The 19,402-nt window shown below is 37.9% G+C and overlaps 1 protein-coding gene across 1 annotated transcript in view; it reads left to right on the top strand.

The window, feature by feature from the left end:
* The first annotated feature begins 1,085 nt into the window (after window positions 1-1,085).
* Window positions 1,086-19,402, top strand: part of SATB2 (SATB homeobox 2) — a 213,565-nt gene continuing 195,248 nt past the window's right edge. Inside the window, exons 1-2 of the mRNA XM_027637229.1 lie at window positions 1,086-1,341; window positions 2,869-2,954. The gene's annotated coding sequence lies outside the window, so the exon portion shown is untranslated. The remainder of the gene's footprint in view (window positions 1,342-2,868; window positions 2,955-19,402) is intronic.

Below are 19,402 nucleotides of genomic sequence, written 5' to 3'. Positions count from 1 at the left end.
TCTGATAGTGCTGCATGTTCTGAAGCTTTGTTTCATGAATAAAAATTGTCCTGTTTGCAGGTCATATTAGTTTGTCATCTTTCAGTTTAATGCTTGCAGCATGGATATCTCTATTTGTTATTAACCCCTTCTAAAACTAACCTAACCAGAAGCATAATTTGTTACTGTCATCTCCTGAACACTTGAGCTTTCCTACCTCTTTGGTAAGAGAAGCAGAGCCTTTTACCCTCTTATTCCCTAGCTTAATCAAATATACAAAGGAAGACCAAGAAGCTGTTTCACTCACCCTAAATGTATGCTGCTAACTGCTCCAAGACTTTTCCCTGTACCCTGGCCTGTGTGTTTTTTTCTAAAGCTTCATTGTCAGAGTTCAAGTCCCCAAAAATTGCTTCTACTTTTGCAGTTTCTGCTGCAGGGTGTGGTTCCCTAGCAATATATAACTGTGATCCCATTTCCATTGTTTCACCCTTTCCTGACGATGGTCCTGTCCGTTGTGTGATTAGGGCCTGATTCTGCTTGAGATTAGTCACACTTTGGTGGTTAGTTTTCTTTGAGGTGCTTCTCTATTAGAACATAATAAATAGCTTGGGATGGAGAAATGTGTGGAGCAGCAGCAGCTACAGTTCAGATGAGATTGAACTGCTATGGGACCTCTCCCTAAGAACACACCAAGGTTATAATCATGGGAGAAACTACTTTCTGTCTGTTGCAGAATGGTATGGCTCAAACTTATAAAGTTTTATGACATCATCTTTCACTCTCACTGAAAAAGACTCTATTAAATTTGTACTCAACAGTTAGGAGTTCCCAGTCATGTTCATATTCTGTATGCTGGTTACTGTGAATGCTATAGCCTGTGAGGGTAGTGCATCTAGCCTGAAATGCAAAAATGAAAAGTTTTTCTAAAGAGGAAGCAGTGGAAGAAGAAAAATATACGCCCAGCTTAAACATCTTATTTTGACTCTGAACTGTAATGAGAAGACTTGGTTATAATAAATCTTGTGTTTAGATACTCCTTTTATTGTTACTCAGCTTAATGGTTTTTCATATTTTCTCTACTGAATCCTCTTCTTTTCTAGGTGTTTAAAAGTTATCCATGCATTTTGCACTGCAACAGAAAATGTCATTGTAGACCTGATTCCAGTGTTACAGTAGTGCAACTCAACTGACTTCTGCTTATGGGTGTGAAAAGTGAGATCAAACCTGGGTCACTACTCAAAGTGTTGTTTCTCACTATGCTGTGTCACTCAGTAAACAAGATACTGCCAGTAGCCCTCTAGCATCTGTTTGAAGGGAGGTGCATCAATTCACCCTCTCCTTGTTCTTCCATTCTACTTGCAGGTAAGATTAGATGAAAGCATCTGAGAAACAATAGAATTTACTTGTTGTAAAGGCATTTTTGGTTTTGTAACCTTGTTTAGTTGTATTTTACAGACCAATGCTGGTAGCAGGGGTCTTTGAGTTAGTCTTTTGGTACAATACACCGTGTGGTTCTGGGAAGTGGAAGAATAGGTGGGGAGGTGGCCCTCCAGAGCAGAGAGTTTGTATTATAGAATTTTTAATTGAAATAATTCCCCCAAATTATTCTCAAGGAGAAATATCTTCAAGTTTTCAGTAACATGAGGTTTTTTCGGGGTTTGGTTTTTTGGGGGGGTTTGTTTGGGGGTTTTGTTTGGTTTTCTTATTCTTTTTTGTTTGTTTTGTTTTAGAAAAGACACTTTTCTTTACAATTGCAATGAATCCTTTCTTGTATTTGACTTAAAAATAGGAGCCCATCCCACCCCATGAACATGAATTTCATATAAAATTCCTCATTCTAGGAGTAAGCATTTAGAAAAGCTCAGCAAGGACTCATTGATAACTTTCTCCTTTATCTCGAATTTTGGCTTCTGTTTTGTCACCTGTGTTTCCATTTACCTGTCCTTGTTTCATTCAGGCAATTGAATTTACTTCAATGCCTCCTCATTTGTCTGTGCAAATGAATGTTGGGTCAGACTTTGGGTTATTTTTATGTATGCTAGACTTCATTAAAATCCTAAAAATCAAGGTCTACTCCTTCTCATTCTGCTCACCCGTTGTGTTTTTTCTGGAACCGAGCAGCACTGAGTACTTAGCAGGTGTGTGGGAAGATGAGTAGCATGTAACTTCAGTTGCAATGCAGGCTGCAGTACAAAACCCTTGCTTGCTTCGTTGGTCATTTTATAAATTAGTTTGTAGAGCTATGTGGAACGGTATTTACTTTCAGCTTCTCGACATTTAGTAAATGCAGAAAGTGCAGTGTGTCGTTATTCGGGGGTCTCAGCATTTACGGAGCTGTCTCTTTTTTAAATGGTTACATTACGGGGCTGCAGCTGGCTCCTCGAGTGACTCATACGGGCTTAGCATCATCCCTTTCGCTGTCTGTCATCTTGCCACCTGCTGGCAAGAGGTACAAGGCTGCAGTACGTGGAAATCAGACTTCCTGCTTTTAGGGAAAGACTCTCTCCTGCTTTTAGTGTGCACAGTGGACCGAGTCCCACCTGTTTCCCAACAAATCTGGGCTCTTTATGTCTCGAAGTGGAGCTTTTTGCTTAAAATATGACAAGAATTTTCAGAGGGGTCCAAGTGTGCTAAGCATTCAGCTTGAAAGAAAAAAAAAAAAAGGAACTTTCCTAGCTCTTTTCTCAATATCCAGCTTAAAATGATTTTGTGCTTCATTTTTGAGGGGTGAGTCTGTTTTTGCTAAAATAAACAGTAAAACTTATGTTGATTTACGGCTTCGTTAAATTTGTGTGTATTAGAAGTAAATACAAAGTTTACTTCTAACAGTTTCAATGTTGTGTTGTAAAATAGTCACATTAAATATTTTCTGTTAATTTTTTTAAACAGTTACCACACCTCAGCATCTGAAACGCATTGAAACCGTTTCTCCGAATTGAAACAGAAAACAGCGCTTGTGTGTAGGATAGCACATGGTGAGTTTGCAGAGTTCCTCTTTAATGGCAACCACTGCAATTTTTAAATTCTTATAACCGTTTCTAAACTACTTTTAAGTGCAGCCTTCAGTTCTTTAGAGTGTACTAGTGAATCAGTGCCTTCAAGGTTAATGAATAAAAGCTACTATACAACTGAGACAGGAGTTCTGTAAATGTCGGACAACTGCTCCAGTGACTTTTGTGACATTTAAAAACTTAATGTTTGCAATATTTTGCTGCTTTGGGTTTTTTTCCTGATTTTTCTTATTATGGGATCCTACTTTGATGTAATTTTTAGCTCCTATTTCTACAGGGAAATAAGATATTTTATTTTAATAATCTCTTTGCTATACTATTTGACTAACACAGGCCTTGTCACTTCCCCAAGGATTCCATTATTGAAGCAGTTATAGTACATGTGTTAATGACTACCAATAATAAATATATACTTACCTGATTCAAATTAAAAGTAAAGCATGATACAGCTTTTCGATATTTTGCCATAAGCAAGGTTGTATTCTTTGAGATTGGTAATATAATGAAATGTGTAGTGTAATACAAGTTGAACTTTTGTTTCTATGCATATGTATAAATGTAAAGCACATAGGTATGCACACAAACATTCAAACATACCTCCTTCAGTGAAAACTATTACTTCATCATATGCTCAGAAATGCTGCCTTGAGTTAATGCTGTTTTGCTGTTGGTTCTGTTATGATGCTTAATTTTTAATGAAATTAAAATGTAGCTTTCTTTATTCCTGGACCATTTCACATTGAATTCCTCAAGGAAATGTGCAAGGGCAACATTAGGTTTGCATTAGTGTTATTTTTCAGATCATGCACATTTTGCAGTCATTGAGGGTTCAAAGCCCATGACAGTTTAAATAAGGTGGCCATTTAAACTGTAGACCTGAGAGCTTTTCAATTTTTAATGTTTGGTTTCCGAATAAGAAGATGCTGATATGATTTGAGTTATTGAATGGAACACAGTGAACCACTCACGATGTAGGTTTCACTGAGGTAACCTTGGCTTGGGGCTGGTGGGATTCATGCCAGTTAATCAGTCTGAGTATATGAATTGGAATCCCCAGCTATGTAGTGAAACCTGGACATTGACTTTGTAGAATTATTATGTCCAAGATCAGATAACTGGATAACAATTGTCAGATAGGTTTTTCTACTTACCAGCAATTACTACCAGAAGGACATTCATTCTTCCAAAGCATATAGTCAGGCTGTTAATCTGTTACATTTATTTGGATAAGACTACAGTGGCTTCTCAAAGTACTAGAAATATCTTCAGCTTGCAAACTAACTTTGTGATTCCACAAGCTACTTAAGCTGAAAGGAAACAATGCTGCTTGCTCAGAGATAATTCCAACCAGTTGGTCATTCCAATCATTTCACTCTCCCTTCCTCTATTCCTACTCAGGTGTTTATGCACATAGTAAATCAGTTCAGAGAGAACTGTCTTTAGAAAGAGTGAACTGGCTGATCCCAGTATAAATGAAGCTGGAGACATTAGAACTGAATGAGTTGATTTCATCATTGTGTGAAGACAATGATATGGCCAAATTGAGTCCTTTGTGTAATCAACAACCTCCTAAGAACATGGTATGATGATAAAACTGTACCCATGCTGCTCTTAAGGAGACATGTGTTAGACAAAATGCATACAATAGCTGACAATTCAATTTAGCACTGTAACTTCTTAATTTTGCTAGGACAGATCAGAGCCCCTTGAAGGCATGTGTTAAGCTCTGTTACCTTAATCATGTAATTACTCCTTTCTAGCAAAATTAAATTTTTCTTTACCTCTGTAATGCACAAAAGCAAATAGGAGTTCTGGTTTTCTCTTATTTGCTGGGGTGGGGTGAAAACAAACATACACGGTACACTGCAAGCACTGTGCACTGTACTTTCATTGGCCATATTTTTCAAATATCCTTTTGAGTAATGAAAACTCTGATCTAATACCAATCAAGTGACAAAACTGTGTAGTTCAATGGAATTGAATACCTGTTACTTACTGGAATATCTCTGTTGTTGATTTTCACTGTGATTGGCTGAAGAGTGTTGACCTTTTCATGCCAGTATGAACTGCTAATTGTGCTTTTTATGGCTTACAATGCAGGAAACCTCCAGCTTTGAATATGCCTGAAACATTCTTGCAAGTCAGTCTAGTTGTATCCTAGAATAAATTTGAAAAGGGGGCTGAGAGCTTCTCATTGCTGAGCTATATCCCAAAGAATAAAGATGTTAGATTGTGCAGAGAAGGAGAATGGCATGGGAAGTTTAAAATGCCATTGTAGAAAACCAAGACTTGTATTTATTTGAATTGCTGTGATCTGGTTACTGTTTTGCAAGAGAAAACTAGTGGGTTTGGAGACAAAATAGTTAGAAACCACTTAGTTTTTCACAGGAGAGTAGACTGAAAATTTTGTGTTTAGTTTCAAACGTGGATGCATAAGAAAGTCCTTGGCAGCCCGAAAAGAAATAATAACTAGCATAATTTGAGAAGGTGGAGTAGAAGAATCCAGTTAGTGTTAAGTGATGCTTTTAAAAATGTATAAGAGCAAATTCCAAATTAACTCATGGAATTCTGTTACAAGGTACTGAACAACTTGAGTCTGAATAATTTGAGGCTGTTTTGTGGCCATAAGAATTACTGCTCCATTGCAATGGGGAGGAATATAAATATGTATATTATATATAAACATATTTTTCTTATTTGAAAGTTCACATTTTTCTTTAGTTATATAATCTGATCTGACACAATCCCATTCCTTCATAATTATGTACATATGTGCATAAATATACACTTATATTTATTAATATATTTGTGTGTGTTTGTAGTGCCTATATATTTTTATGTATATATGTATATTTATATGCTTATTTCTGGCTTGTTTAGCATAGCAAAGGAAAAATGAAGAGAGAATGTGGTAGCTTTCTATATGAAGAAACTAGAAATGGAATAAATACCAAAGAGGAAAAGTTAATTAAACTGAAAAAAACTGTTGGTAAAGAGTAAAAAGACATAATAGAGAGACAAGTAAGTTCTGTCAGGAAGTTTCTAGAAGGTAACAAGCTCTCATTAGAGTTAGGCTGTAGAATGATGTTGCTAGAGTAGTGGGAATAAGAAAACCCTACTAGTTTTTATTTAGAACTTGATAAATTTGAGTAGATAAGATTGAATCAGCTGTAGATTGGACCTGTAACCTAGAAGGCCCTCCCCCCGGTCCCATATCCCATAATGCTTCAATATGATGTGGATGTAATATTAAATTCACATTATATATGGTATCACTCTTATATGTGTTGATACAACATATTTAAATGAATATTTTTCTTTAAATTTTATTGTTCAACACGTTTGTTTTGCTAGTATGAGAGAACTGCTAGAACCACTCTGAAAAACTGCTGTGCAAGTTGCCATAGCAATTAAATCAGAGTTCCATGGTGTTCCTTTCTTGTGTCTTAATTCTGTTTATGATTTTTAAAACAACAAGCCGATATTTCACATTTTATTCATATTTTTCTGGCTTGTTAGAGATTAGATCCAGATATTTTTGAGTTCTTATGTTCCTTGCCCTAAATGTGCTTAAATATATCAACTGTTTTAATTTACCCATACTTTGGATTCTTTCTGTCTGCTTATATTGTTTATGTACATTGTGAACAGCACAGGGCAGGGCCAATGATTTCCAAAGATCTCTGAGACCTTGGGATGTTCTTGTGCTTTAAATATTGTCCCTCAGTGTGGCTCCATTTGGCAACATTTCTAAGCTGTATTTCTAATTAAAAATAATAATTGACAGGTCTTTCTTTCCCCTGCCTTGCTGTTGATCCTAGCAATTATAAACTCAGGAAGAATTTACTAACAAGGCTCTGCTTAGATCTTCCCTTACTGTAGCTTCTCCCAGAGGTCACAAATGAGCACACAATAAAAGATAACTTCTCTCCTGCAATGTTTGCAAATCATCCAAGACAGACTGAGGGAGGGAGAAGAGAGAGTGATAAGTGCCACATGATAGAGGGTTTGCTGAAACCCCCCAGCCTGTATTTGGTGTTTCTACTGTAGTGACCAAGCTGGAGAAAGGCTTTCTTAGACAATTCAAACTGCCTTCTATCCTATGCCATTGCACCCTTGTTCATGGAGATATGGAGCCCTGTGTTCACGAGGAGAGAGTTATTGTGGCCTGGGGAGACTGAAGGCAGAGTTACTGGGAATTCAGACTTTTTGTTCCATGGAAAAATTCACAAGAACTTCAGAAAGCTGCAGGAAGTTATGCTGATTGGAAGAAAAACATAGAAATTCTAAAGCTTCCCACAGAAAGTAAATTCTAGAAAATTAACTTTCTTGAAAGTCCTGAAAATGTAGTTTGTTTTACTCTTATTACTGAACTGGAGCAGACAGTTGCCCTCAACTGCTGAGAGACATCCTGTGAAACCTCCTTACATAAGCAGCTCCTCATAGCAAAACTGAATATGAAGACCCCATTCTTGCCAGAGGAACTGGCAGGAAAGTTGCCAGTTTTACAGCAGAACTTTGTTGAACATGCAGTAATGTTTGAGGGAAATTGTTTTTATGAATCAGTATTCTCCAATGCAAATCCATTCAATGAAAAAATTTCCAGCTGTAATTAATTCCCAGTTGTAATTAGAACTTTTCCTAAAGACCATCTATGAAGTCTCTGTCATGGTTAAGAACTTAAAGAAAGCCTTTTTGGGGTCCTTGCCTTATTGACAAGACTGATCCCAAACTGCAGGAGATGAGTAAATAGCTGCTTCCTTTTGTATTAGTGAGGCAATTGGTGATGAACTTTGCTAGAAAACCCATGTTTAATAGAAAGCCTTCTCAATCTTACAAGGTATGAAAGTGGTAGGAAAACAATATTAGTTTTTTTCCATAATTTACTTTATATTAGGTTCCATTCACCAGTCACCTACGATGGCTCCTCAAAAGCTTCTTATTTTTTTATTCCGTAGGTTTTTGGTTGAAAGATTGTTTCCCTATAGATAGCAGAACTCTAATCCTGTATTCTAATAAGCTGTTATGTGTTAGTCATAGGTTGATGTTTTTCTTCTGGAAAATAGAAAGTACTTAATGTTTTGAATTTTGATTCAGAAATATTTCTTCCCATTGAAACGAGAGCCTGTCTGATGAAGCAGCTTCCTTGTCATATGTCAGATCTGCATCTGTATTTGGAATGGATCAGATGGCACTTCCTCTGATTTCCTTGCTGGCTGATATCAACCTAGTTATTCCGATGTGTCTGTGGGCACTTTTTTGGCTGTGCAAAAACAGCTGCATTTTTCTGTGTTCCCAGGCCAGTCAGAAATAATATTTTTTCAATTTTTTTTCTGTTATGAATCTCAGGAGCTTGACCTGAGTGGTTGTGTAGTTTCTGGCACAAATACTTCTGGGTGTGGGCCTTTGCTGATCAGTCGTGTCAACAGGGCAATGGACTAGGAAGCTGTTGTCCTAACCAGTGTTTGTTTCCTGGGTGATGCCCTTAGGAGGAAGGGTGACTTATCCAAACCTCAAATCCTAAGAAAGAGAGAGTATCATGCCCTTGCCCTGCCTGGGAAAACAGGTGAGGAAAGGCGCAAGGTTATTGCCTTTGGAGGGCCTTCTTGAAAGGCCTTCAGCTCCAGCTGGGATTCTTGGAGACCAAACTATAGAAGTAAATTCTGTTGGTGAGATGTGGTGGACTTCTGTAAGGTTAAAAATTACTGATCTTGAATGGAAATCCTTCATATTCTTCTATTTCTAAATCTGGATATTGTTGGGGATTTTTTGACGTTAATATGAATTTTGCCTGTAAGAGTTACCTGTGGTACATATTCTGTTTTCTAGTGGATTGCAGTACAGATATCAAGTGTTGTAAATATCAAAGTGATATAAAAATAAGTAGGCAAGGAACAATTTCAAGAGAACCATATGTACATTTCTTCAGCAGGAGTCACACGTATAGAATTGTTCTTATGGATGGCATTTAGGAGAGAAATGAGCTCCAGCTGGAAGCATGTGACTAGTCATCTCAACAAGTCACATCTTACAATATTTGCCTTACAGGTACACACTTCTCTTTTAGCATTAAGAGTGATGGTGATCAGCACAAAAAAGAGGCAATTCAGCTACTGAAATTTTTGAAGAATAAAAGCTGCTCTTTTCTGTCAAAGTAAGGCAATTTGCCCATGGCATTGCCAGAGAGAAATTCCTTTCTGAAATGTGGAAAGTGGCAATCACTAGCTCCAAAACAGTGATTGTGTCATGTGGCCTCTGCTTTTGCCATGCACCTCTGAAATTCCTACTCCTGACTCTTTCAGAGAAGGGATTAAGAGCCACCCCTAGCTTGATCTAGGCATAGCTGGTGTTGCAGTCCCTGCTGTGACAGGTCTTCAGCCAGGATGTGGAATGGAGAAACTGGTCTGTAAACGTGGAATACCCTGTTAGCAGAAGTCAGAACATTTGGTTACAAGATGTCCTCCAAAATAACTTTGTCTTTTAATGACATATCTCTACCGAACAGAGAAAAATTTCTTTGCATAAAGTTTGGGTTTGGGAGGATCTTAGAGAGTGAAGAGCCCAGATACCTGAGCACTGTCTATTGCACCTGTAGAACATACTGCACGTGTATATGTTTATACATAGGCTTAACATGTGCCTATATATGCACGTACATACAAAACCAGATATAAAACATCTGTGTGTACTTCTGCATCTTCCCAATCTGTTTTGCCAGGTTTTTCTGGGAAGGAATGGGAACTGGGTAGGATTCTGAGACTGATGGCTTGGAGGAGCCATCTCTTGGCTCCAACCCATTTTGTAAACGTTTGTATTGTGCCAAATGTAAAACGTGTTAAGCAAGTGACAACCTATGCATTTACAGTAAGGGTGTTCTTATGCATAAACTCTGCTTATTGCTTAATTTTGAAGCAAAAAACAATGTATCTGTAGTCGTCCAGTATCATTTTCTTCATCCAAATGAGATGTACTTGTCTATTTATACAAACTGTCAAAATGCAGCTGATACTGTAATACAAAGCTGATGGAGCATTTTATAGTGATTGAAGACCTTGTCTCATGGTCTCAGAACAAACAGTTCAATGTCAGGCCAAATGATTGGGTTGTTTTCTCCAAGAAATGTTCAAAATGTAATGATCTTCTTCTGTTCTGTAATAATCTTATGTACTTTCTTTTGAATTACTAAGAAGCATCCAGAGCTAAGCTTACATTATTTTATTTGTTTTCAAATTATATAGTTTATAGAGGGAATTGGATATAATTTGCTACTCTTTCCCTCTTCTCTGCACTATACAGAGAATACCAATATTCAGTGTCTTGGAAGTGACCATGAACACTGAACTGCTTCCAAATAACTCTCTCATGGATAGGACAGAGACAAAAAATAATTTGAAAAATGCAAACAAAAAAACCCCTAAAAAACCCAAAACCCAACAAAAAAAGCCTATTGCTACGTACACAAAAGTTTGAAAACAATTTTCATTTTGCAAAGAAATATTATGAGTTTGTGGCATGAGGACAGCAGTCTTAACCTGTTGCACATCACCCACAATGGCAGTGTATCTGTCAGGAATTTCTCAGTAATGGTGTGACAACAGAATGGGAGATTTGGTATTTTGGGGGGATTTGCCTTTACTTGTATTAGGCTGCAATGCCCTTCTGTGTATGAAGGTGAAGATGTGCTTTAGGAGAAAGCCTTCTTGAGTTGTTTTGTGATCTCAGGCCTGATCCAAAGGTTGAAGAAGTAACACTTTTCTGCAAGATGCTTTGGCTCACATACTTTAGTATCTTGGAAGGGTTAGAAACCTGATGCAAATTCTCAATTTGGGACATCTGGTTTTAATGGCGTCTTGAAATCTCCTTCGGTCCTTCTTTTGTGCTACTGTAACTAAGTTGTGCTTTTTGGTGCCCATTTTATATTTATAGCATAATTTTTCCAAATGGAAGCTTAACATCAAGCCAATGTTGCATTCTTCCATACACAATAACCATAATTATTAAGCATTTTAAGGCTCTTTTGATGTTACTGAACAATTCAGTAACATAAAGATAGAAACACTTGTTGCAAGCTAAATATTTTCTGGGATTTGTATTTGGTATTAGAATAATTAAGCAGAATTAAATTACTGAGAAACAGAAACCTCTATTCTTTAAAATCTATATCAACCATACCATATTAATTACAAGGAAAGAAATCTGACTGTTTACTGGAAGAGAAGCTTTGTCTTTGAGGGGGTTTTTTTAACCTTTTTTGGGGGGGAGGATGTGGAAAACCTCAGCCCATAACACTGTAGTGCTGCATATAGCTGGAGCTCAAAATTGAGTGGTGTGACCATTATGCACTTAAGTCTTCCATGGGACTACTCAGATGTAGAAGATTAAATAGATCATTTCTGTTTGCAGATTAGAGCCTATTCTTTTGGACATCTGATTCCCTAGTTCATGATTGTTTTCCATCTGTGTTAAACTAGACAAGCCATTTAAGCACAGATGTTTTACTGATTCTACAGTGAGTGTCATTTCAGATTAATTTAGTTTTTGCAAACTTCAGCATGACTACTCTTAGCAATGCTTTAGTTTCATGTCCCTTTCCATATCTTGCTTTGCTGGCTAGAGGTTGTTGCCACCAACCTTCCCAGCCCAGTGTTTCAGGCCACCCTTGCCATCGAAGCTGCTGAAGGCAGCATATTCAAATATATCACCACAAAAAAGTCTTATTCGGAGAGATCTATACTTGAAACAAAGTTAAGCCATCCAACTTTGTAACAGGGGCACTTTGATAGCAGTTCTGCTGATATAGTGGAGAGGGAAATAAGAGAGTTAAGAGGGAAGAGAGGAGCAAAGCATTGTGAACTTCATCACTTGGCACAGACCTGTATACACACTAAATACAGCAGAATAAGGCCAGCTGATGTTAAATCATTTAGGAAAATTCCCTCACGCACACACGTTTACTCTTATTGATCAAAAGTACTTTGGCAACAGACTCACCTCAAATTTTAAACATTTGTAAAAGAAAATGGTGAGGACATCAGCAAAGGAGTTGACTTGAATCTAACAACATTTTGGCTCTGAATGTTCCCGAGTGCAGCAGTGACATGGCAGATCTGACACTGGTGATTTAGTAGTGGAATCTATTAGTTTCCCTGCTCCACGGTGACTTCAGTTTCATTCTTCATAACTGTTTTCTCTCATTACCTGGCATATCTAAATAAGGAAATGAAAACTTGATGCCTGGTTACCAGTTTGTTCATTTTGTGCTACTCCTGGATGCTGTGCTGCCTTGCAGGGTGTTTTCCCATGGCTGCCCCCAGCACGGAACAAGCTGGAGAATCAGTGGTGGGGTACAGACAGCAAGCTTTCAGCACCACGTGCCTCTGAAGTGCCTGATTGTTAGACTGAAACTGTCATCTCCATTGAATAGCTATTTAACTGTGATTAACAGCCACTGCTTGAGATATGTTGTTCAACTATATCCTATTGGACTTGTGTCAGGCTATTTATACTGGATTAGCCAATCCATAGCAAAGCTGTCATGGCTGATTTAATAATTTTTCTCCCAGTGAAGCTTGTGCTGTTTTCATTGAACAGAATCAGGTGTTTAATGATGTGGAATTAAGAAATGAATAATTTGTAAGGCAAGTGACCTTGGATTGCTGAAACACCATGGGCTGTGCAGTCCACTTATTGTGTTGAAATACTAGGGAGTTTTGTGGTGGTGGTGGTGTACTGGTGATTGGTTCACATGCTTGAAAGTCTTATTAGTATGCTTAAACTCCAGAGCAGAGTGAGGAGAGAATAAAAATGATACAAATCATGGTGTACTCACAGCTGGTATTGAGAAGGGGCTGAAGCATTGTGGGCTGATCTGACAGTAGCTTCAGGAAGTGATGAAGTGCTTTGTTGTTCTACTGCTTGGACCTAAAGAAATCGCAATTTCTGTCATTCTATAGGAACAGAAGTAATCTTCCAGTGACCTGTTTTCTTTACAGAAAGTTTTAGTTAAGCTTTCGAAAGCCCGTATTAGCAAAATGGGTTTTATAATGGCAGTCCTAAAGTGCTAAGACCTGAAGATATAAATGAAGATGACCTTCTTTTTGAAGGCAGTCACTTTCAAAGCAAGAGATATTATTTCTTAGTTCAGGTTATTAAAAAAAAAAAAAAAGACACCTGATCACTCTCTATTATGATACTTTGTGTGAGTTTTGCAAAGCTAAAGGACTTTCAATATGAAGAATCACTGTTTTCTACGAATTCTGAAGAGTGATGGACATTGGGTGTCTTACCATCTGTGTGATAAAGGGGAATTTTCAAAGTTCACTGAGAGATGGGAACACTATAGGAAAGCTATTTGCTTTGGTGTGATACAGCACTCCCTGTGACACAGTTCATCAGGCAGTGGCCTCTTATTGTGCTTTAACCCCAACTGGCAACTAAGTACCACACAGTTGCTTGCCCATCCCACCCCCTACCACCCCACCCACCATGAGGAGGAGAATCAGGAAAATAGTACAACTTGTGGGTTGAGATAAGGATAGTTTAATAACTGAAACAAAACAAAATATCATAATACTAATGATAATAATAACCATAATGAAAGGGAGAGAAGAAGAATAGAACCAAAGAGAAACAAGTGATGCCCAACACAATTGCTCACCACCTGCTGACTGATGCTCAGCCCATCCCCGAGAAGTGATCAGACCCTTCCTGCCAACTCCCTGCAATTTATATACTGGGCCCAATGTTCTACAGTGTGGAATATCCCTTTGGCCCATTCCAGTCAACCATGCTTCCTCCCAGCTTCTTCAGCTCCTCACAGGCAGAGCATGGGGAATGGAAGTGTCCTTGATTTGGATGAGCACTACCTAGCAACAACCAAAACATCAGCGTGTTATCATCGTTATTCTCGTATTGAATCCAAAACACAACACTGTGCCAGCTACTAAGAAGAAAATTAACTCTCTCCCAGACAAAACCAGGACACCTTTCCTAATGGCTTGCCTTAATGGTGACTGTTTCCTTTTTAATTTGAAAACTTCAGTTTGTGACATGCTTCTTTGCCATTCTTTCGCGTTGCAAGTAGAAAAACTTCAGCAGGTCAGATCCTTGCATAGTCTATGCTCTTGGACACAAGTACTATAGTTGTAAATAGGTCTACTAAGTTGTAGGTCATAATCTATAGAAAGTACAAGATTTACCTGTTCTTCCACATGTGTGAGTTATGTAAGGGTCAACAGTGATCAGGAGCTGAGGAACGTTTTCCTGTGGGTGGGTAAAACATCCAGCATCTAAGCAGAGCTTGGATAAAAGTGGCTTCAGAACTGTCAGAAATAAGTCCCTAAATAAATGTCCTTATAAGTCACTTTCATAGAGGTCTATTCACTTTTGATGTATTATAAATAATGCAAATTTAATGTCCATCTGGACACTAGGTTTTTGCCAGCTGCTACCAGACCAGCTGCAAAATTCACTGGCTACAAGCTTTGCAGCTGCTATGTGCAGTCAGCGCCAAGGAGGAGCACAATGCTTGCACTGGTGTGCTGTGCTGGAAAACAGATTAACAAGGACTGAGGCATCAAACAGGGAAAGTAAGGGCTTATATATGGGCACACACCTTTCTTTTAAGACAGCTGCTTGCAGAGAGAAGCCAGCTGAGATCTAATCACCTTTGTTTGCAGTGACCCTCATGATTCCTGTTTTCTGTTGTAATGCATGTTATGTGCACTTTGTGATATGTTGTAGTAATAAGAGCTACAAAAAATGCATAGAATCTCTATGTACCTATGATTTTGATGTCTCCATTTGGATGCTTTTGTTTTTCAGTTTGTTTAGTCATCCTTGGCTTGTAGGTTGCTTATCTGAATGAAATGGCAGACATCCTTCTTTAGGGACAGTTTCCTGTCAACATCTTCAGGCTGTTTTGGCCCCTATGATTTTGGGTCTACTTGGCGCTCTTAAATATTGGGGATACCCCTGCATTTCCTTGAGCAACTGGTCTGTTTTGTTTGTAACTCAGGATTTTGTTGACATTCTTCCAGCTGCTCAGTATTTTGGAATGCATGTCCCAGTGGACCTGAAGATGCTGATGAGCAGCCTAGGGCTAATGCTCTGTAAATTGAAATCCAGAGATCATAGCAAAGGCGATTGAAACTCTGACGACAGGGGAAAATGCAAGGTCTAAATTGAAGATGGATCTAAGATTATTGCAAGTTTTTTTCATTAAGAGGATGTTCTTTACCTTCAGGGAGAGTCCATGCCTTTTGACCATTGATATTAAATTGGCTAGTGTATTTAGATTTCTCCAAACACAAAGCCTATGCTCTGGACTCTCACTTTATATATTAGCTTTATAAAGCAGTGTTCAGTTACAAAAGGAATATAACTTTCTAATAAAGAGTTTAGCAAAGGTTTGTCCTTAAATTGAAGGCATCTGATATTTAGCCATATTCTCCAGCTGCTTTAAGTTTCAGGGCAGGTTTTCAGTTGGCAAAAATCAATGTCAGCTTTTTTTACTGTATTGGATCTATGCAGGTTAACATGAGCTGAGAAACCAGGCATTACTTTGTTGTCTTGGGGTGTGTGTGTCTGGGTGATTACGTGTTGCTCTGTTCATGTTATTCAGAAACACTAGCACTGCACTTGGGAGTTTTCAAGAGCTGGAGGAGCAAGCATCTTGATTATTTATTCTGTCTTCTTCCAGACCACAGTGCATGGTGTGGTGGGAATCAGTCTTCTCTGCTACAGAAAACAGTGTTGTGGTACCTTAGTGGGGAGGCTTGCATAAATGTGTATACTTAACTTTGAAATGCTAATTACACTCTTCAGCACTAAACTTTTCTAAAAGTCCTGATTCTGGGAGGTTAGTATATTTTTTGGTGAGTGATTCACAATTTTTCTTAATGTCAGTCACATTATATTTCATGAAAAGAGGGATTTTATGAGGGGAAGTAGGCTAAGCTAGCATAAAGCTCTGGACATTTCAGGTTCTGTGTTCAGTGGTCTGGGTTTTCATACACTGGTTATTGGGGCTACCCTGAATCCTAGACTTCATGAATTACAGATCATTGCCTCATATTCACAAACTCATTACAGTACTCCAAGTTAATCTTGAAACTGAACAGATAAATACTAATGTTATTCCAAAGTTATGACCATTCCTAATGAAGAGAAGGATAAAAAACCCAGGAGAGTTTAACCCCCTAAGCATTTATGTGAGCCCAGTCAGCACAACAGTGAAACCTGCCTTCCCCAGCCACTAAATGAGCATTTCTGGGCTCATTCTTAGGATGTCCTGTTCTGAAGAGACACATGCTGGAAGGATTAGCTCTATTTGAAGAGCTATGAGGCAGTCAGAGCTGAAAGCCAGTGCAAAGGCTTACCAGATATTGGAACATGTGCATGTCTGACACAGCCTTGCTAGTCCTGCTCTGGCCTTTTCTGATGTCCAGATTCACTCGAGGTTGCTTTTTGGGGCTACCTATGTAAGGATGATCTGTTTCCTGGTCGGTGTTAGATTCACTCAAAAAAATGCTGTGAAAACAGATTCCATATTCAGTCTGAAACAAAGAGCTATTAAAGATTACCTTCCTTATAAAGATTGTCAGCCTCTGCTTATGTTCTTCATACATGTGTTTCCTTTGGGAGCTTCTTTCCAAGTGTCTTTGGAACTGGACTGTTATTCCTTTGGGAAGAGGGCCCACACATACTGTGAAATATTGAGTTATCTAGTGCCATTTGTCTTTTTCTAAAGGAAAGAATTATGAATAGTGATTTCAAGTTGCTTTTTTTACACATATTCTTGGAGACAAGAGAATTCTATCAGTTAGTGAATCAGCTCAAGCTACTAAAATCCATAACAAAATTGATAGCAATATCCCAAACATTTAAGTAGTTTCAGTGAAGGTACATCTTTCATTGACTCACAGTGAGCATTGCTGTAATGCTTATTTATGTGAGTAGAAAAAAGGAAGGTAGAAAAGTTTTCTTAGTGCAGAATAAATTAGACTCTTTTAGATGAACGCAAGTCTCCTGCAATATGTATTATATTTACCTATCACAGTAACATTGGACTCTGGGGAGAATGTTACTTTATAATTAAGACCATATAAAATTTTAGTTCTTCTATTACAATTACTTTGAGTCAAGTAGAAACACCATATAGAAAATCAACAGAATTCTTTCAAAACTGAACTCAAGCTGGAAATATTTATCCCAAGACCTCGGTGCTGAAGCTAACTGCCTTTAAAGATTTAGAACTTCATCTGCCCTCAGTTTTATGGCTTTCACGTTTAGCTGTCCAGTGTATATGGAGAATGAAACATGCTTTGAGCTGGTCATTCAAGGAGTTGAAGTCCAGTGACAAAATCACTAAACCCTGGGATTTGTGCACACTGAGATTTTATAAAACCTTTCCATGTTTACGATGGACTCAGTCGGCCTTCAGAACTGAACTTCCCCAGACTCATTCAGCTTGGCCCCATTTCTGTTAAAATCCATTTTGTGAGAACAGGTGCTAATATCAGCTTGTTACTGGGTACAGCTAATGAGTCAGAGACACCCATTATGATGACGGAGTGAGTGTTGAAGTCCAGTTATGGTATTTGATGGCCAAAATGTACCATTGTTGCCTCTAATATGTGCCCTAGAGGACTTTATTGCAGCTGTAAAAAGAGGACTTTTAAAAATATGAAGCATATTTCTAAGAATTTACAATTAGTCAAAGATTGCTTTTGAAGGAAATACTGCAATATAAAGTAGCTAATTGAGCAATATAAACCATAAACACCTCAGGGAAGCTCTTAAAGGGCACTTTTAAAACTGACTTGAGAAATCTGCTGGGCCTTTTCAAAGTGTTCCTGCCTCTAGCCACACTTCTTTCAAAAGCTGACAGGCAATGAGGGGATTGGAGACAGAACTTTGCTTCCATGAAAGGAAGTGGTAAATTCCCATTGACTCTCACTGCCGGTCCACTTTCATAAAACAAGGAGGTAGAAGAACTGGCAGACACTGGCAAAGTGGGGAATAGCTTTGGGGGCTGCAGGAGGCTTCCTTTTTATGACTTGGTGAAATGACTTTTACAAAGTTATTCTCAATGAACAGGGGAGAAGAAAGTGTGTATTTTTCACTGCTAATTTTTGGATCTAGGCCTGTGTGGCAATAGGAGCAGAGATGATCATGAGAATTATATATCAATTTGAGGAAACTTTGGCTTTAGTACAATCATTGTTGAAACTGGCTCTTCATCTCTGTAGAGCCAAGGCTTCATCTTTAGTTCATGCAGTGTTTGTACCATTTGTCAATTTACCTGATCTCTGCCTGCATCACATGCAAAATGGAACAGTAGGTATGTAGTTCTCAGGAAATAGTTGTGCTGCAACATTCTCAGCAATCAGTAGGTTGAAGATATCACATTGTTTGCAATGGGGAATTTTCTTCAAACTTCAAAAGGACCATTAATCAAATCAGTGAATTTTTATATTACCTCAAGATTACCTACTCTTCTCCTCAGTCTCTCTGTTCATCACAGTATGTTGCAAAAATGAATCAAAGTTTTTAAAGTATTTCAAAGTTGACTTCACACCTTCTAAAATACATTTGCTAAAATTTTGCACTATTTTAATTTTATGTTTTTATTACTTTGAAGTTTATTATTTTTATATGTTATTCCTTAACTACAGTAGGCATTTAGAATATATTTCAAATTTATTTAAAACTACTTTTCAGTTCTTGAATTCTGTTAACAGTGAAGGAATATTTTTGTACTAAATTTATTCAGTTTCCATGTAATATATGAAAAATAACAATTCTACATCAAGCAATTTTTATGATACTAAAATATGTTGGACTAAAAATTATCTTGAAAATGCTGACCAACACTGCTCTTTTCATGGAAAATCCTTTTCACTGTAGTGTGCCAAGGTGGTTAGTTTGACACCTTTTCAAGTGGGTGGTTTAGTTCCTCACAGGGACTTTTAAGGTCATGGCTTTCCCTGGTGAAGCAATTGTCCTGTTGATGACACTTATCACTTTTCAACTTGAGATTTGTAAATCATAGAACACCCAGTGTGTTTGAATTCTTCCAGTTTTGCTTAGTACAGGAATGCAAAGAAGGTCCCAATGGAAATCATTATTCACACTTTAATAGATGCTATGGACATATTCAGAACATAAATAGAAGTTATTGAAGTCCCTGTGATATTCTGACTCTGATGCAGTGGTTAAATAATTCACCGTCAGATTAAAGAGCTGATTTGATGAACTTGAGGAACTATAGGGAATTGGCTGAGACATTGCCAGTGTAATTTGACATGTATAGTAGGATTAATTATAAGTTCCAATCAAGCTCTCTTTGGAGACAAGGCAAGTTTCAAATGATCCCAAAATGAGGCCTGAGATCTGGGCTGGGATTTCCA

Source organism: Corapipo altera, unplaced genomic scaffold (assembly GCF_003945725.1).
Source record: "Corapipo altera isolate COAL_440 unplaced genomic scaffold, ASM394572v1 45, whole genome shotgun sequence".
NCBI classification, from domain to species: domain Eukaryota; kingdom Metazoa; phylum Chordata; class Aves; order Passeriformes; family Pipridae; genus Corapipo; species Corapipo altera.
This window is presented reverse-complemented; position numbering and strand designations above follow the sequence as displayed.